The following is a 15,808-nucleotide window of genomic DNA, read 5'->3' as shown; positions in this document are numbered from 1 at the left end:
ATCTGACAAAACTAGCTGGGTGATCCTGGGCAAGTCACTTAATCTCTATTTTTGTCTGTTTCCTCATCTGTAACATGGGGATAATAACAGTGCCTGCCTCTCAGGCTTGTGATGAGATTCCTGTAGCCCACACCCAAACGCACAGTATTCCTCACTTAGCAGTCATTGCCCTAGCTTCTCAATCTTCCTACCAGCCAGTTTTGCTGGAGCCCCTACCTTGAGAAGAAAGGCCAATATAGAATAATGCTTTAAGAAAAACTTGATTGACAGCTGTATCCAAAAAATAGGGCTCCTTATCAGGATTCAGAAACAGGCAGGACTGTCAGGACAGTGCCTCTAGATCAGAGTGCTTATCTGGTACTGGAAATGTAGGAGAGTGGTAGGTTCATAAGAGCTAGCTCTGAATAATTCATTGGTTGTGAGATTTAAGGGGGATGGGGGGAAGGAGATTCCTGACTTTTTTCTTCAAATATTTTGATAATTATTTCAATAAAATCGCTTCCTTTATAATCACATATGCTTTATGCCTTTAAAAACATTGTGAGAATGGGTCCATAGGCTTCACCATTCAGCCCGAGTAGGGAAAAAATTAAGGTTGACTTAAAAAAAAAAATTAAGCCTTGATTTAATTGGAATCAGGCACTTGACCTAGAGTAGCTAGGTAGCTCAGTGTGATAAGAGTAATGGGCCCGAAGTTAGTAAGATTCACCTTGAGTTCAAATCTGTCTTCAGACGATTTACTAGCTGTGTGACCCTGGGCAAGTCACTTCACTCTGCTTCAGTTACCTCATCTGTCAAATGTCAAATCGCTGCCTAGAGAACTCCAAATGAGGTCATGAAGAGTGTGAAACGAACGAACCCAGAAGTGCTCTGCAAACACAAATGATTAATAAATAGCTCGATTATGGGAAAATATAAAATTGGGACTCATTTTAGCCGCATTTTACTGGGTTATAACAACAGCACCTTAGCATTGATAAAGCGCTTTAAAAGGTTTGCAAAGCGCTTTACCTATATTCTCTCACTTTTGGGTTCTGGAAAGTGTTGATAATCGATGATGCAGTTTTCAAATTCGATTTGTTCATTCAACCAAGGATTCTTAAAAGCTTCAGAACACTGCATAATGAATACTAGGGCAACGTTCGAGACTCGGTACTCGCCTTTCTGGGGCTCAGAACCCAGGCATAGCAGCAAGTTGCTGCCTCGGGCTGAGCGGATGGCAGGCTGCGCGAACTCCGCCCATATTTCACTTTTTGAATCAACTCTCCATCGGCACCTCCAAACATCGCGAGAACCTGCCCTGCCCTCTGGGCCTCGCTCTGGCCCTTGGCTCTAGTGAACCGGATGGCGCATGCTAGGCGGAACCTGGAAGCCTTGGCTTTGCCGGCTGTCTCCCAGCTTCCCCGGTCCTGCGGAGCCTCTCGCGAGACTTGGTAGTAAACAGTTTCCACCCCCCCTTCACCCCCCCACCCCGTGGAGGACAGAGGTGTGTGCGCCGCCGCCGCCGTTCCGTTACCCCGGGGTCGGGGGGACGGGGCTTAAAGGGGCCGTTCCGTCCCCGGCCCGAGAAAGCAGGTACGTCTGCCCGACCTGGCCCCGGATCTTGGTGCCTGCAACCACAGCAGGCCTCCCAGCGGAGCCTCCTTGGAGGGGCGGGGGGGGGGGGCTCCGGCAGCTGAGGCCCGCGTGGTCCCTGCTAGAACCGCTCGGCTTCGGGCTCGGCCCCAGTGGAGGCCGGGAACACCCCTCAGTAAGGGAGGGCCAAGGCTTCTACCCCCTCCCCCCACCCCGGGCGCAGCTGAGGGGAGAGCCCGGGGCATGAGGCGGGGGCGTGGAGAGGAGCCGGAGCCGGCGTGGTGGGGGCCTGGCCTCCGCCGCGGGCCAGTCGGCTGACCCCGGGCTAGGAAGTACCTCAATGTTCTTCTCTGTAAAATGGTATTCTGATATCGCCTGACTCCCGGGCAGCGTTTGGAAGGCGCTTGGCAAGCCTTCAAGTGATGCATAAGTATTAACAATCTTCATTGTTATTATTAACTATATCTATTTAACAGCGAGATCCTGGGTACCCCCTCTAAATCCATATCAAATGGGGAAATGTGGGTAAAGCTAGTGCCTATACTGAAAGCAGGAGTTCTGGCTTAACCTCTTTTCAGGCATCAGGCATTGAAGAATCCAGCTTCACACTCTTTATCTTGATGTGCAAGTCAGGTAACCTTCTTGAGCCTCAGTTTACTTATCTGTAAAATAAGGATAATAATCGCACCTTCTTCCCAGGAATATTGTGAGGATGGGATTTTAAAAATTTCAGATTTCTTTTAAAAAAAGTTGTCTTTGAACGGGAAGGCCCTGGGCTCAAATCTGGCCGTAGATCAGATGTGTCCTAGCTGTCCCTTAACCCGGATTACCTAGCTACTCTTCTGCCTTAGAATGCACAGTATTCATTCTAAGACAGAAGGTAAAAGTGTTTTTGTTTGTTTGCTTTTTAATGCAAATCAGTTTGCAAACCTTTTATCACCAGGTAAAACGTGTGGTCTTAATTTCTGTCTTAGGCACCTTTAACCAGTGCTTACACACTTGACTGTCAGCTCTGTGCATTTTCTCTGGTTTTTCTTCTTGTGTAGAACTCACTTCCTCTTCATCCTTGCCTCTTGGCTTTCCTGCTTCCTAGAATCCCACTTTGTATAAGAATGGATTCCCAACCACTTAATGCTAGTGCTGCTCCTGAGCTTCTTTTCCATATATTCCTCTCTGTCTTGTTTGTGCTTGTCTCCACCATTAGACTCTGAGCTCCTGCAAGGCAGGGACTGCTTTTTTCCTTTGTGTCCTCAGTGCTTAACCCAGTATCTGGCACTTAGTCGAGGGTTAATAGGGATCACTTGGGATAGTGACTGAATGTCAGCTCCTTTCCCTCAGGCTTAATGTAGCTGCCACACCAGTCAGGTTCCAGGTCCCTCTTGTCTTTCTTTCCCCCAAGCTGAACTCTATGGAGGCATAGAATTTTGGCACCCTGCAAGGGAGGGCAAATTTCTGCCCAGGACCTGGGTTAATCTAGGGAGCTGGTCCTGAATAAGAGCTGTAGGGTTAGGAATTAGCCCGCTCTGTTGTTAATTCATTGAATTGTTACCTTGGAATAGGGTTCTTTGGGTCTTGGTCTATGGTGGCAGCTGGAATTGTCCTTTACTTCATGTGCTTAATTCCTGTTTTGGGGAAGTTTTTGAGATCCAGAGAGAGATTGTATGACCTGAAAGTGTCAGGACCATATCTTTTAATAAATATATTTTAAACCCTTGTGTATTGTGTTCTAGGGAAACAGAAAGTTTAGATAAGACACTACACAGATAGTTGTATTTCAGGATATGTGCATTAAGATGTGAAATACAAAGTACTCTTTGAGGCCTGAGGGGGGAAGGCCTATTGGGTTTCAATGAAGTAGCATTTAAGTTGAATTTTAAGGGATGTGGAGAAATTTTCTTTATGTCTCTTGCAACACCTAGTCCAGAGTCTTGCACATAAGTAAGGTCCTCTAATTAATCTTTGAAATTAATTGCCATGGCACCTCCCAGCCCGTTTCCTTCTGATACTCGGGTATTGATAAGTCAAGTCATAAATGACCTGGGTAAAAGGACATTATTTTGAAGATACATGATAGAGTCACTACTATATAACTTCTTGAACCTGATTCTCAGTTGTGAGTTTGATATGATTCTTAAAAATCAATTTGTAAACATTTATTAATGGTCTACTGAGTTCCAGGAACCACTCTATTCTCAGAATACAAAAAAAGACAAGGGAAGACAACATGAGATATATTTAAAGCAAGTTATATGCAGTATAAATAGGAACTAATTAACAGAGGGAAGAGTAGGTTCTGAAGGACCTTGAATGCCAAGAAGAACCTTGTGTATTTGTTCCTGGAGGCATCAGGGGGCCATTGATGTTTATTGAGTAGGGAGGAAACATGGTTGGACTTGCATTTTAGGGAAATCAATTTAGTGGCTGAATGAAGATGGTTTGGAATGGAGAGAGATTTGAGGCAGCCAGACCCACCTGCAGGTGATGAGGGTATGCATTAGATGGGTAACAGTGTCAGAGGAGAGAAGGGAGGTATTTTGAAGAGATACTCCAAAGATGAAATCAACAGGCCTTGGTAACGGAAGAGATGTGTGTGTGTGATTTGGGATGAAAGTTAGTGATGGGTAAGAGATTACATCTAAGTCTTGAATCTGAGTGCCTAGGAAGATGATACTGCATGCTGCAAAGTAGGAGAGGAGGAGGATTTTTGGGAAAGATAGAGTTATGTTTTAGACATGTTTGGTTTAAGATGTCTGTTAGACATCCAGTAAAACAGACTTTTAGGCTAATAAACATGGAATAACAAGAAGAACAAACTCTGGCCTTTGAACTTAGGGTAAAAAACAAAAGTGATAACTCTGTAGGTGTGTTACCTTTCAGGTGGGGTATCAGATTTTGCATTCTTTGATCTGTACTCTGTTCTTTATTATTGAACATGGTAACTATATTTTCTAAGTGAATAAAATATTTTTTTTTTAGTTTTTCATTTGTTTCAGATTCAGAATGAGGATTTGGAGTCTTAAAATGTAATTATTCTTAGTCATGGTTTGTTAGGTTAGCGTGCCTAAACTTAATATACACTTAAGTTTAACAAATGTTTTTTAAATGCCTACCAGGGTCAGGCCCAAGGTCCTCTGCCAGGAGAGAGGAGCAGAAGGGAGATAAGACTAGTATTCACTGATCTTATAATACAGAATAATATATAACTGCAAAAGAGGAACAAACAGGAAAGTTAGGTTTGATAAAGATTCTGTTAGGATTGGATCTGTAGCTTGCTACTTAATTTGTTAGACTCTGAAATTTCTTGCCCCTGCCAGTGTAAATAAGTTAAACATTTCCTTTTATTTTTTTTAGAGCTTTCTGTCTCTACATTCTATATAGTCTAAATAAGTTAAACATTTGCTCTCATTTTTAAATGACAGTTCCAAACTACATCAATCTCAAAGTTGACAGTAATTGCTTACTTTGGCCTAAAGTTCCCATTAGTGTCCTCATTCCTATTAATGGGTGTAGGTTAGACAACAAAGGTGAGGAGAGGCATTGTTTATAGAAGGGCCCAGTGAAAGTGCCTGTATCTTTACTGAGGATTATTTTATCTAGCTAAAACCAATTTTGGTAGAGGCATTGAAGTACTAAATGGCTCTGCTGAGGTTGAGCTCTGAGCCTGATGGGATATGTCTTGGATTGGATACCTTTAAATTGGAGATGGAAAGGAAATGTTGAAATGATTTTTGCTTGCTTGATAGGTTTGTTTATCTAGAGCACTGATGTCAAACTCAAATAGAAACTGATCCTGGAGGAACTCAAGACTTAGAAAACCACAGATCAGCCTTTATTTAAAATTTTATTTTGTTAAACATTTCCCAATTAATGTGTCAAATATATGACACCTAGAATATTCTTGTGAAACCGTCTACTGTGTACGAAAACATTTAACCTCAATCCCTCATCCATTAAATGTGAATAATAGTTCTTGCACCACCTATTTCTAGTTTTAAAGACAAAGAGCTAAAATAACTTGCCCAGGGTGTATAAAAGAAGAGCACCTCAAACAGGTTTTCTGACTTTAGATTAATTTTCTTTTGCACTTTACCATCCTGCCAAACAAGGAAGTAGTAATAAAGGGGGCTGCAAATAGATTTTGTCTGTTCTAGCCAGACTGTTTCAGCATTCTGCTTTTAAGTCTTTTGACTTTCCTTAGATTGTCTTGGGCAGTTGCCTTTTGTACATTAGGTTGGTATTTGAGTGTTTCACATTCTTGACTCTAGTTTGCCCATCTAGCCTTATTTTATATCACTACCCCTTATTTCTTCCTTTTTTCCCTAGTACCTACCCTTCTGCTGTGAGATTGCAGTATGTCCATCCATATTGATACTCTCCTCAGGTTCTGGAACCTCCCAATTCCTCAGTCTCCTGAATTCTGTGACTTTCTCTTACATACAGCCATAGTCATACATAGTGTTAATCTCATCCACGATTTCACCATTAACCACTAGTCTACTTTTCTTAATCAGAAACTCTGATGCTACTTTATTTGACTTGTAATGTTTGATTCTGTGTTTTACCTTTCCCAAACCTATTCTTCCTCATTAATAACCACAAACTTTTAACCTTTCAGTCTCATCTCAGACTATCCTTTCAATTCACATTCTTCCATTTCCAGTCTTGACCCTATAGTTAGGCAATTCAGTTCCATTCTGTACCTACTCTTGAATCTCTTGCCCTCCTGTCCTATCTCTGCTCATCCCTTACCAAAAACTAGGCCCAGTTTAATCCTACCAGCTAGCTCTGTTCCTAATTACGTGCTGCTAAACAGATCTGGAGGAAGTCACAGTTGTGTAGACTGGGTGCATTTAAATATTTTCTATTGCTTTTTAAAAATTAAATTTTATTTTTTCAATCAGTACAAATTAAACTTCTCTCCTATCTTGTTTTAAAAATACTTTTCCCAATTATATGTAAAAACAATTTTTGACGTTTCAAAAAAATTGAGTTCCAAATGTTTTCCCTCCCTGTTCCTTCCTCACTCTTCCTGCAACCATCCCCTCTCATACCTCCTATTGAAAAACAAAAGCAAACTTTAATGCAAATATGTATAATCACATAAAACAAATTTCTTCCTTGCCTATATTAAAAAAAAAGATGTCTCATTTTGCCTTCTTGAGTTCTTGCTCAGGAGGTAGTTAGCATATTTCATGATAAGTCCTTTGGAATCATGGTTGGTCAGTACAATATTGTCATTGTATAAATTATACTGGTTCTGATTTTAGTCTGCATCAGTTCATGTAAGTCTTCAGGTTTCTCTAAACCTATTCCCTTTGTTTTGCAGAAGATAATAATAATACAGTAGTACCTTGACACACAGGTTTAATTTGTTCCATGGCCAAGCAGCTAACTCAGTTTGCTTGTGTGTGAAATTGAATTTCCCTATTTAAATAAATGGAAATGCAGTTAATCTGTTCTAGCCCCCAAAAGACTACAGAACCTTTTTGTTTTATATGCTTTTAAATATGAAAATGTACTTTGTAAATAGCATATATTTATAGATAACAAGAAAGAATGTAAAGAAATAAACTTGCTTATAAAATGTTATTTACCTTCAAGGTCAGGCAAAGATGTTGGGGGAGACGGTTTTTCTTTCATGTGCTATTGCTTAACATAACTTACTCTCTATACACATAAATGCTGTACATTTTAAATGCAAAATGGACCTTACACATTACTTATGATACGTAACTATATTGTTAAATAGTAATTAAACTATTTTTTACTTTGCTTATCATCATTTTCTTCATTGAATTTTGTCTGTTTTGCCACACTTTCCTCAATTTCATTTAGAGTCCATTTTAACAAAAAACCATTCTGTGAAAGTTTGTTTCTTCCTTTCAGAATGTTTTGATAATGTGTGAAACAAATGTTGTTACACAGCTCCAACAACGACCCATTGCAACTTTTTCTGAATATGTCTTTTGTAAACCTCAAAATTTCTTAGACTTATAAATGTTGGAAATTTCACCATTGGGAAATTTCATACTTGAAAAATTTCCTATTGATAGTGGGTCTTGACTATTGGAATGTGAACCTCACTGGCATGGGAGGTTCCTTCTCTTCCCTTAAGATTACTTTAGGACAGAAACCTTTTGCTGAACAATGGAAAGGACTTTGACCTATGCTTAAGCATAGAACAGGAATTTCTTTGAGTCATGATTGATTTTAGAATTGATACAATGGAGATACTTGGAATCAATCTCCACCCTATTCAGTCCTAACAGGATTGAGTAAGGGCTACAGCCTAGATCAAAATTTAATTATTCCAATCTCTACCCTACTCAGGTTAACAGGATTTAGAAAGGGCTGCAGCAAAGGATCAAGATTTAATTATTTGAGAATATGACCTTCAACAGACATGTGCAAAGCCAGACCTTTGGGCGGTCCTGGGTTAAGCTAGAGCCTCCATTGGCACAGGGAAATTGAGGGACAGGTGATTGGTAGATGTGAGAACTGAGGGGAGGGAACTTGGATGGTTTCCTTAAGGATAGGGGGGTCTGAAGACTCGAGGGGGTGTTTGAGGAGTTTGTCTGAGTGGTGGGAGTGTGCTCTGAGAAGCTTGCTCTGAAGGAAGCTGAAGGTGGGGGCCTCTGAGACTGTTTCTCCATTTGGTCACGTGAGTAATAGGGACTGATCTCTTTTCTTTGCCCCAGCTATCTAAGGGCCTTTTGGCCCAGCCTAAACAGAAGGGGTATTTAAGCCCTATTCCCTTCTCTCCCTTTTTCTCTCTCTCTATCTCTAATTCCTTTCTTCCTCCTATTGTAATTAAACTCCATAAAAGATTGACTGCTGACTTGAGTTTTCATTTAGGAATTACATAGCTGAATTCCTTGGCAACCTTAAATTAATATATATCAGTCTTTTAAAGTGATTTTCCTTGTCACATTGTGGCGACCACGAAGAATTTTTTCCCAAATCCTCCGTGTTTCCTTAATCTTGCTTGTACTGATTACCTCATTCACCTCGGGCTCCTTCCCACTAATTTCCTGCAAAACCTCTATCTGTTGCTGCTGCTGTACCTCCTTCAGTTCCTCTGTCATCAGGACCAATTGTTAAAAGTTAAGAAATTTGCCCAAAAAACTGATAATAAAGACAAAAATAAAGCAAAAGCAGTTCAATACAGATGCTTGCCCAGCCAGATAAACACTGAACTAAACGAGAGTCTCATATAACTTGTGAAACCCAAAGTTCAGCAGGCTATCTAGTGGAGGGTGGCAGAAACTCATGATTCAAATATCTGCTCTTGACTTAAGGCAAAAAATCCTGATAGTGATTACTCATATCTCAAATGGTTCATGACTTGGGTACTCATGTATCAAGGTACCACTGTATATTACTTTTATAAACTGTAACTTGTTCATCCATTCTTCAATTGATAGGCATCCCCTCAATTTGCAATTCTTGACCAGCACAAAAAGAGGTGCTTATAAGTTTTTTGTATATCTCTAGTTGGAATTTATTTTGCTTAGAACTAATCCTTCCTTTAAACTATCCTTTTTATTCCTTAGCCTTCTTTCTTTTCCCTCTTGTTTCCTTGTTGAATAAGATATATTTCTGTGCCCTCTTATGCATTCTTCCCTTCCTTGAGCATTTGCTTAGCTACTCTCTCCCTTCCCTTCCCTTCCCTTCTTGTTTTATACACTTCTAATTGCATACCCTGATTATGAGAGATAACCTTCCTTTCCCCTCCTCCTCACTCCATGTAACCCTCGTCTCTTCCCTTTCCATCTTCTTTAAAGACCATCAAAACTTTCCATTCTTTTAACACCATCAGAAACACTCTGAGGTCCTCTTTCCAATTAAACTCTATTATAGTTCTTTTTTTAATTAATTTTTTGGTAATTTCCCCCCTAAAATTACATGTAAAAAGTTTCTAATGTTTTTCAAATAATACTGAGTCTCAAATTCTCTCCCTCCTCCCACCCCTACCCCTGTTAAGGGTGGTAAGTACTCTTATGGATTTTACATGTACAATCATGTAAAACATTTTTCCATACTAATCCTTTTATGGAAGGAAACTCAAAAAATAATTTGAAAGTGAAAAACATTTGCTTTGGTCTAGATTCAGACTATTAGTTCTTTTTCTCTGGAAGCATGTGACATTTTTTATCATGAGCTCTTTGGGATAGTTTCGGATCATTGTATTGCTGAGTATAGCTGTTATTCACAGTTGTTCACTGTATGTATAGTATTCCTGTCACTATGTAATTGTTCTCCTGGTTCTACTTATTTCACTCTGCTTCAATTCATGAAAGTCTTTTCAAGTTTTTCTGAGCTTCTCCTGCTTGTCATTTCTTATGTAGTATTTCTTCAGTAGTATTCCTTTTTAATCATATACTGTAACTTAGCCATTCCCCAGTTGTTGAGTATCCCTCTCAGTTTCCAATTCTTTGCTTTTCCAAAAAGAGCTCTGTTAAATATTTTTATACCTATAGATTCTTCTCCTTTTAATTTTTTATCCCTTTGGTATATACTGTTACAGTCCTCTGGGATCAGTTTGCAACTCCCCTAATGGTACATTTGTGTTTCAATTTACCCATATCCCCTCCAAGTTGTCATTTTCTTTTTAATCCTAATAATCAATCTGATCTGGGGTGGTACCTCAGAGTTGTTTTAATTTGTGTTTCTCCAATTAGTAGTGATTTAGAGCATTTTCTACATTAGTATCAGAGCTTTAATTACTTTGAGAATTGCCTGTTCATATCCTTTGACCATATATCAATATTATTATATTTTCAAGTTTTTCTGTGTATTTGAGAAATGAAGCCTTTATTAGAGACTTGTAAAAAAAGTTTTGCACCCTTATAATTACTGTATATTACTTTCCATCTTATTTACTCCTTTAGTTTCTGACTTCCACCTCCCCCAATTTGCCTTCTTTTTTATCAGTCTTACCAACTTTCTCTTATCTCCTTCCTCTCCTACTTCCCTATAGGATAAGATCATCTTTATATTCCCTCATTGAGCCAATTCTGATGAGAGTAAGGTTCACATGATCTCTTTCATACCTCTTTTATGTGTAATAATTTTTTCCATTCTGTTTTCCCCATCTCCTTCCTTGAAATGCATTCCTCTTTTTCATGCCTTAATTTTATTTATTTTTTTTTTATGTCATCCCATCAGTTCAACTCACAACCTTGCCCTCTGTCTAGGTATACTCCTTCTAACTGCCCTAATAATGACAAAGTTCTTTGGAGTTATGAGAATTATTTCCCTATGTAGAGATATATACAGTTTAACCTTACTGGAATGTCTTTTGATTTCTCTTTCATCTACCTTCTTATGATTCTCTTGAGTCTTGTAACTGAGCGTCAATTCAGCTTTGGCTTTTCATCAAGAATGTTTGAATGTCCTCTTATTTTATTGAACAAAATCATTATTCCCCTGAAGGATTATAATCAGTTTGTTAGGTACGTGATTCTTAGTTGAAGTTCTACCTCCTTTACCCTCTGATCCTTTAATGTAGAAGCTGCTAAATCTTATGTTATCCTAATTGTGGTTCCATTATTTTTAAATTGTTTCTTTTTTGCTATTTGCATTGTTTTCTTCTTGACCTGGAAGTTCTGGAATCTGGCTACACTCCTGGGAGTTATCCTTTTGGGATCTCTGTCAGGAGGTGAAAAATGGATTCTTTCAATTTCTGGTTTTTCCTCTGGTTCTAGAAGACCAGGGTAGTTTTCCTTGCTGTTTTCTTGAAAGATAATGTCTAAGCCCTTTTTTTGATTATGGTTTTCAGGTAGTCTGATAATTCTTAGATTGTCTCTCCTGGATTTATTTTCCAGATCAATTTCCCATGAGGTATTCCACATTTTCTTCTATTTTCATTTTTTTGACTTTGTTTCTTGATGTTTCCTGGAGCTATTAGCTTCCACTTGTCCAGTTCTCATTTTTAAGGCATGACTTTCTTGAGTGAGCGTTTTGTACTTCCTTTTCTATTTGTTTAGTTCTGCTTTTTAAAGTGTTCTTTTCCTCAGTGAATTTTTGTACCTCTTTTTCCATGTGGTCAATTCTTCCTTTTAGGAAATTCTTCTCTTTAGTGCATTTTTGTATATATATTTGCATTTGGCCAATTCTGCTTTCTTTTTAAGTTATTCTTTGTATTTTTGTTGCATTACCAATGCCAATTGGCCCATTCTGTTTTTTTGGGGTTTTTTGTGCCTTCTTTACCAAGCTGTTGACTCTTTTAAAATGATTTTTCTGTATCACTCTCATTTCTTTTCCCTGTTTTTCTTCTGCCTCTCTTATTTGATTTTTAAAATCCGGTTTAATTCTTTTTGGGCTTGAAAGCAATTAATATTTTTCTTGGAGGCTTTGGATGCAGCAGTGTTGACTTTGTTGTTTTCTTTTGAGTTTGTTTTGGTCTTCTCAGTTATCAAAATAACTTTCTGTGTTGTTTCTTTTTTTGTTGTTTATTCATTTTCCAGCCTTTTTCTTTTCTTTTAATTTAGAAAACTGGTTACAGTTGAGCTCTGTAACTGTGGTGAAGGGAGCACTATTCCAAGCTTCAGATTATTTGTTTAGCTATCTTGAGAGTTGGCACTGGGGATCTGTCTACTTTCAGTTCTTCCAAGGTGGTATAATGTAAGGAAAAGTGTGTTTGATTCTCTCCTGGCCTATGCTGTAGTGTTTGAGTAACCCCAAGCACTCTTACCCTTGGAACTGTAACCAAGACCCCCTATTCCCCTGTGGCCTCAAGTACTGGTATCTGCTAGTGCTCCTCCTCAGTTTGAGATGAGAACTGTGGCTGAGAACTCTGGAAACGTTTGCTGCTGCTTCAGCTGTGCCAAAGCCTGTTGTTATGGTGGGATCTACCTTGGTGTACCTCAGTCCACTTCTACCCCAGTGCGCTAGATGCCTAGAGTTGGCCTTCTAAATTGTTTTGTACTGAAACATTACTTTATGTCTTTTTGTGGGTTATACTGTTCAAGAATTCATTCTGAGATGTTGTCATGGTTTTTTGGAGCATAATTTGGTAGATATAGATTAGTCTGTGTATTCTTACTGCCATCTTGGCTCTGCCCCTCCATTATGACTCTTTATGGTAGAATTCTTTTTTAAAATATTGAGAATTATGTTATTCCAGGATCTCAGGGACAGGTCAGGCTGGGGACCTGTAAGTTTCAGTGCTTTCTGAAATCTAGGGCACTGATCACTGCCTCCTTGATTTGAGTTTTTCAGGTATGAGTGTCTAAATAACACATTTATGGGCTTGCCCATTTGGAATTCCAGTAGAATTGGAAGCTGCTGGACTCAGATACTGTTAGTAAGCTAAAAAGCTCTATGAGTTTGGTGTCATAGGCTTGTGGGCTTCCCTTTGGTTTGGGATGCTTGCCTTGGATATTCCTTTGCAGGCTGCAGACTTCTTTGGAGCCCCTGCTAGCTTCTCAGCTTAATCCTTGTGGTATATTATAAATTCATATTATCCAGTTTGAACTGTACTATTCCCTTAACTGCATGGAGAGCATAATTTTATTTCTCCCTAAGGGATTTCCTATCTCACTTCCCACAGAAACTCTTTTAAATCTCCCAAGACTCCCACCTCTTTCTCTTCTCATTAACTGAAGACCATCAATTTTGTGAATCTCAGATTAAGAACTCTTGACCTAGGTTATTGCAGTTGGCCTTCTAATTGGTCACCTTGCTTTCAGTCCCTGCTCTAATCCAAATTATGTAATGCCTATATAAAGTGATTTTCATTCATTGCAGAACTTATTATATTATTCCCTATTCAGTAAATTTCAGTGGCTCCCTATTTCCTGTAGGATAAAATGCAGGTTTCATTTTAGCCTTTAAAGCTAAACAAGTTGGCCCCAATTTATCTTTCAGCCTCATTATACATAATTCCCCTTCCTTCACTCAGAATGTGACCTCTTATCTGCCTTGGCTATTGGCTCCTACAGCTGGAATACACTGCATTCTTACTTCAGCCTCACAGAATTTTCTCTTCCTTCAAGATACCATAGACATTGTCCTGACTTCTAATTCCTATCCATATAGAGCTTCTTTTTAGTTGACTACTTTATGGTTATTTGTATTATATTTATATTTATTCTGTCTATACTTAAATATGTGCTTATCTCCCCTCAGAATGTAAGCATCTTGTGAGTTGGATTTTTTCATTATTTTTTGTATTTATTTGTGTCTCTGGCATAAATCACATTACTTGTCACAGAAGAGGTGCTTAATAAGTGTTTATTGATTCCTATTTCTGATTTCCTACTACAGGCCAGACTCTTATACCTTCAGATTACCTCCATTCCTCTCTTAAGACTCTCATCTTAGAAACTAGCCAACTCTGTATTACCTTCCCTGATTGGGAAAAACTCCCCTTTTCCCATGGCTATTAGTATTCTTTCTCTTCCCAAATATTCCAAGAGTTCTTTGAGCTCTCTTTTGCCTTTTATTCCTTACTTTATATTGCACTTACCTTTAAACTTATTGAATATTCTTAGTAGAATGTTAGCTCTTTGAACTCTTGGACTAGTTTCTGTTTTGTTTTTACTTTGTATCTCTAGTATCTAGCATAGTGTCTTGTAGCTAGGAAACTTTTCCTAAATCCTTGTTGTTGAATCTTTCAAATCTGAAAACACTTTACTGTTAAGGAAAAGAGATTAAAGTGAGGAAGGTCAAGTTTTTTGTGCCTTCTGTTTGTCCAGTCTTAAGTCTAAAAGATGGTAGAAGATACCAAGTAAATGTGATTAGAACCTAAATATATATTTAGGCAGATGAAGCTCCCCAGGGGACTCAAGGGCAGTATAATTTTTTTAAATTTTTATTTAATTGATTAATCCAGAGTATTTTTCCAGGATTACAAAAAACATGTTCTTTCCCTCCCCTCCCCCAAACTCCCTCCCATAGCCAAAGCACAATTCCACTGGGTTTTACATGTGTCATTGGTCAAGACCTATTTCCATATTATTGATGTTTGCACAAAGGTGATCCAGTCATATCCCCATTGACCCATGTGATCAAACATTTGTTTTTCTTCTGTGTTTCTTTTCCCACAGTTCTTTCTCTGGATATGGATAGCGTTCTTTCTCATAAGTTCCTCTAGTAGAGAAGTCCATTACATTCAATTTTGCCACAGTGTATCCTGTGTACAATGTTCTCCTGGTTCTGCTCCTCTCACTCTGCATTACTTCCTGGAGATTGTTCCAGTTCACATGGAATTCCTCCACTTTATTATTCCTTTTAGCACAATAGTATTCCATCACCAACAGATACCACAATTTGTTCATCCATTCCCCAATTGAAGGGCATCCCCTTATTTTCCAAATTTTTGTCACCACAAAGAGCACAGCTATGAATATTTTTGTACATGTCTTTTTCCTTATTATCAGACAGTAAGTGCCAGATTGCAGCAGGAGGAAGTAGGGTAGAAGGTTGAGTGTTGGATCTTAAGTCAGGAAGACCTGAGTTTGAATACTATCTCTGACCCTTTCTTTTTAAACCCTTACTCCCTCTTCTAAGATAGAAGAACATCAAGTACTAGGCAATGGAGGTTAAATGACTTAGCCAGGGTCATACTGCTAGGAAGTATATATATAAGAATATAAGGCCATATTTGAACTTCAAACCTCCAGTATCTAGGCTTGACTCTTTATCAACTGAGCCATTTAGCTGCCCCGACTCTGTCTCTTACTAGCAATGTGACCCAAGGCCCTTCAGGCACTTATCTCTCCCAGCTGCAGTCTCTTCACTAAGGGTTAATACTGCCCCTGATTATGAAGATTAGATGGAAAAATGGATGAAAAAAGATTGACAGCCCTTAGAAACCTATGTATGAAAAGGTAGATTCTTCAGTAAATTAGAAGGAGCTAAGGCTTGAGTTGTATCTTACAAAATGAGTAGGAGCTTGATTGGATGATGAAGAACAAATTTTTTTTAAGTCATCCTCACATGAAATGTAGGGTATCGCTAAAAATGTGAATTCTTAAATACACAGCACATTTATAATACTTCTGTTGTCTACTTGATTGTGTCTAATAATTGCATTCCCGTTAAGTTTTAGGTGTTTTTTCCTTTGCTAGCTTTGCATTTCTGTTCTACAAATTGATATGGGCTGGTGGCTCATTTGAGATAAATCTCAGTTAGTGAGAGGGAGCCTTAACAATCTATAAAATAATCAATACTTTGGTATATGGAGAAAGATGAGGGAAATCAGACTCAAAAATATAGCAGGTTCTTG

General features: G+C 38.7%; 1 protein-coding gene across 4 annotated transcripts in view; it reads left to right on the top strand.

The window, feature by feature from the left end:
- The first annotated feature begins 1,289 nt into the window (after nucleotides 1–1,289).
- Nucleotides 1,290–15,808, top strand: part of MBTPS1 (membrane bound transcription factor peptidase, site 1) — a 90,100-nt gene continuing 75,581 nt past the window's right edge. Inside the window, exon 1 of one of the 4 annotated variants that reach the window (XM_003339773.4) lies at nucleotides 1,290–1,575. The gene's annotated coding sequence lies outside the window, so the exon portion shown is untranslated. Of the gene's footprint in view, nucleotides 1,576–1,838; nucleotides 2,006–15,808 lie in introns of those variants that run through there. The other 3 variants (XR_008914881.1, XM_056810190.1, XM_056810197.1) reach the window with 3 other exon arrangements.

The sequence above is a fragment of the Monodelphis domestica genome, chromosome 1 (genome assembly GCF_027887165.1).
Source record: "Monodelphis domestica isolate mMonDom1 chromosome 1, mMonDom1.pri, whole genome shotgun sequence".
Taxonomy (NCBI): domain Eukaryota; kingdom Metazoa; phylum Chordata; class Mammalia; order Didelphimorphia; family Didelphidae; genus Monodelphis; species Monodelphis domestica.
This window is presented reverse-complemented; position numbering and strand designations above follow the sequence as displayed.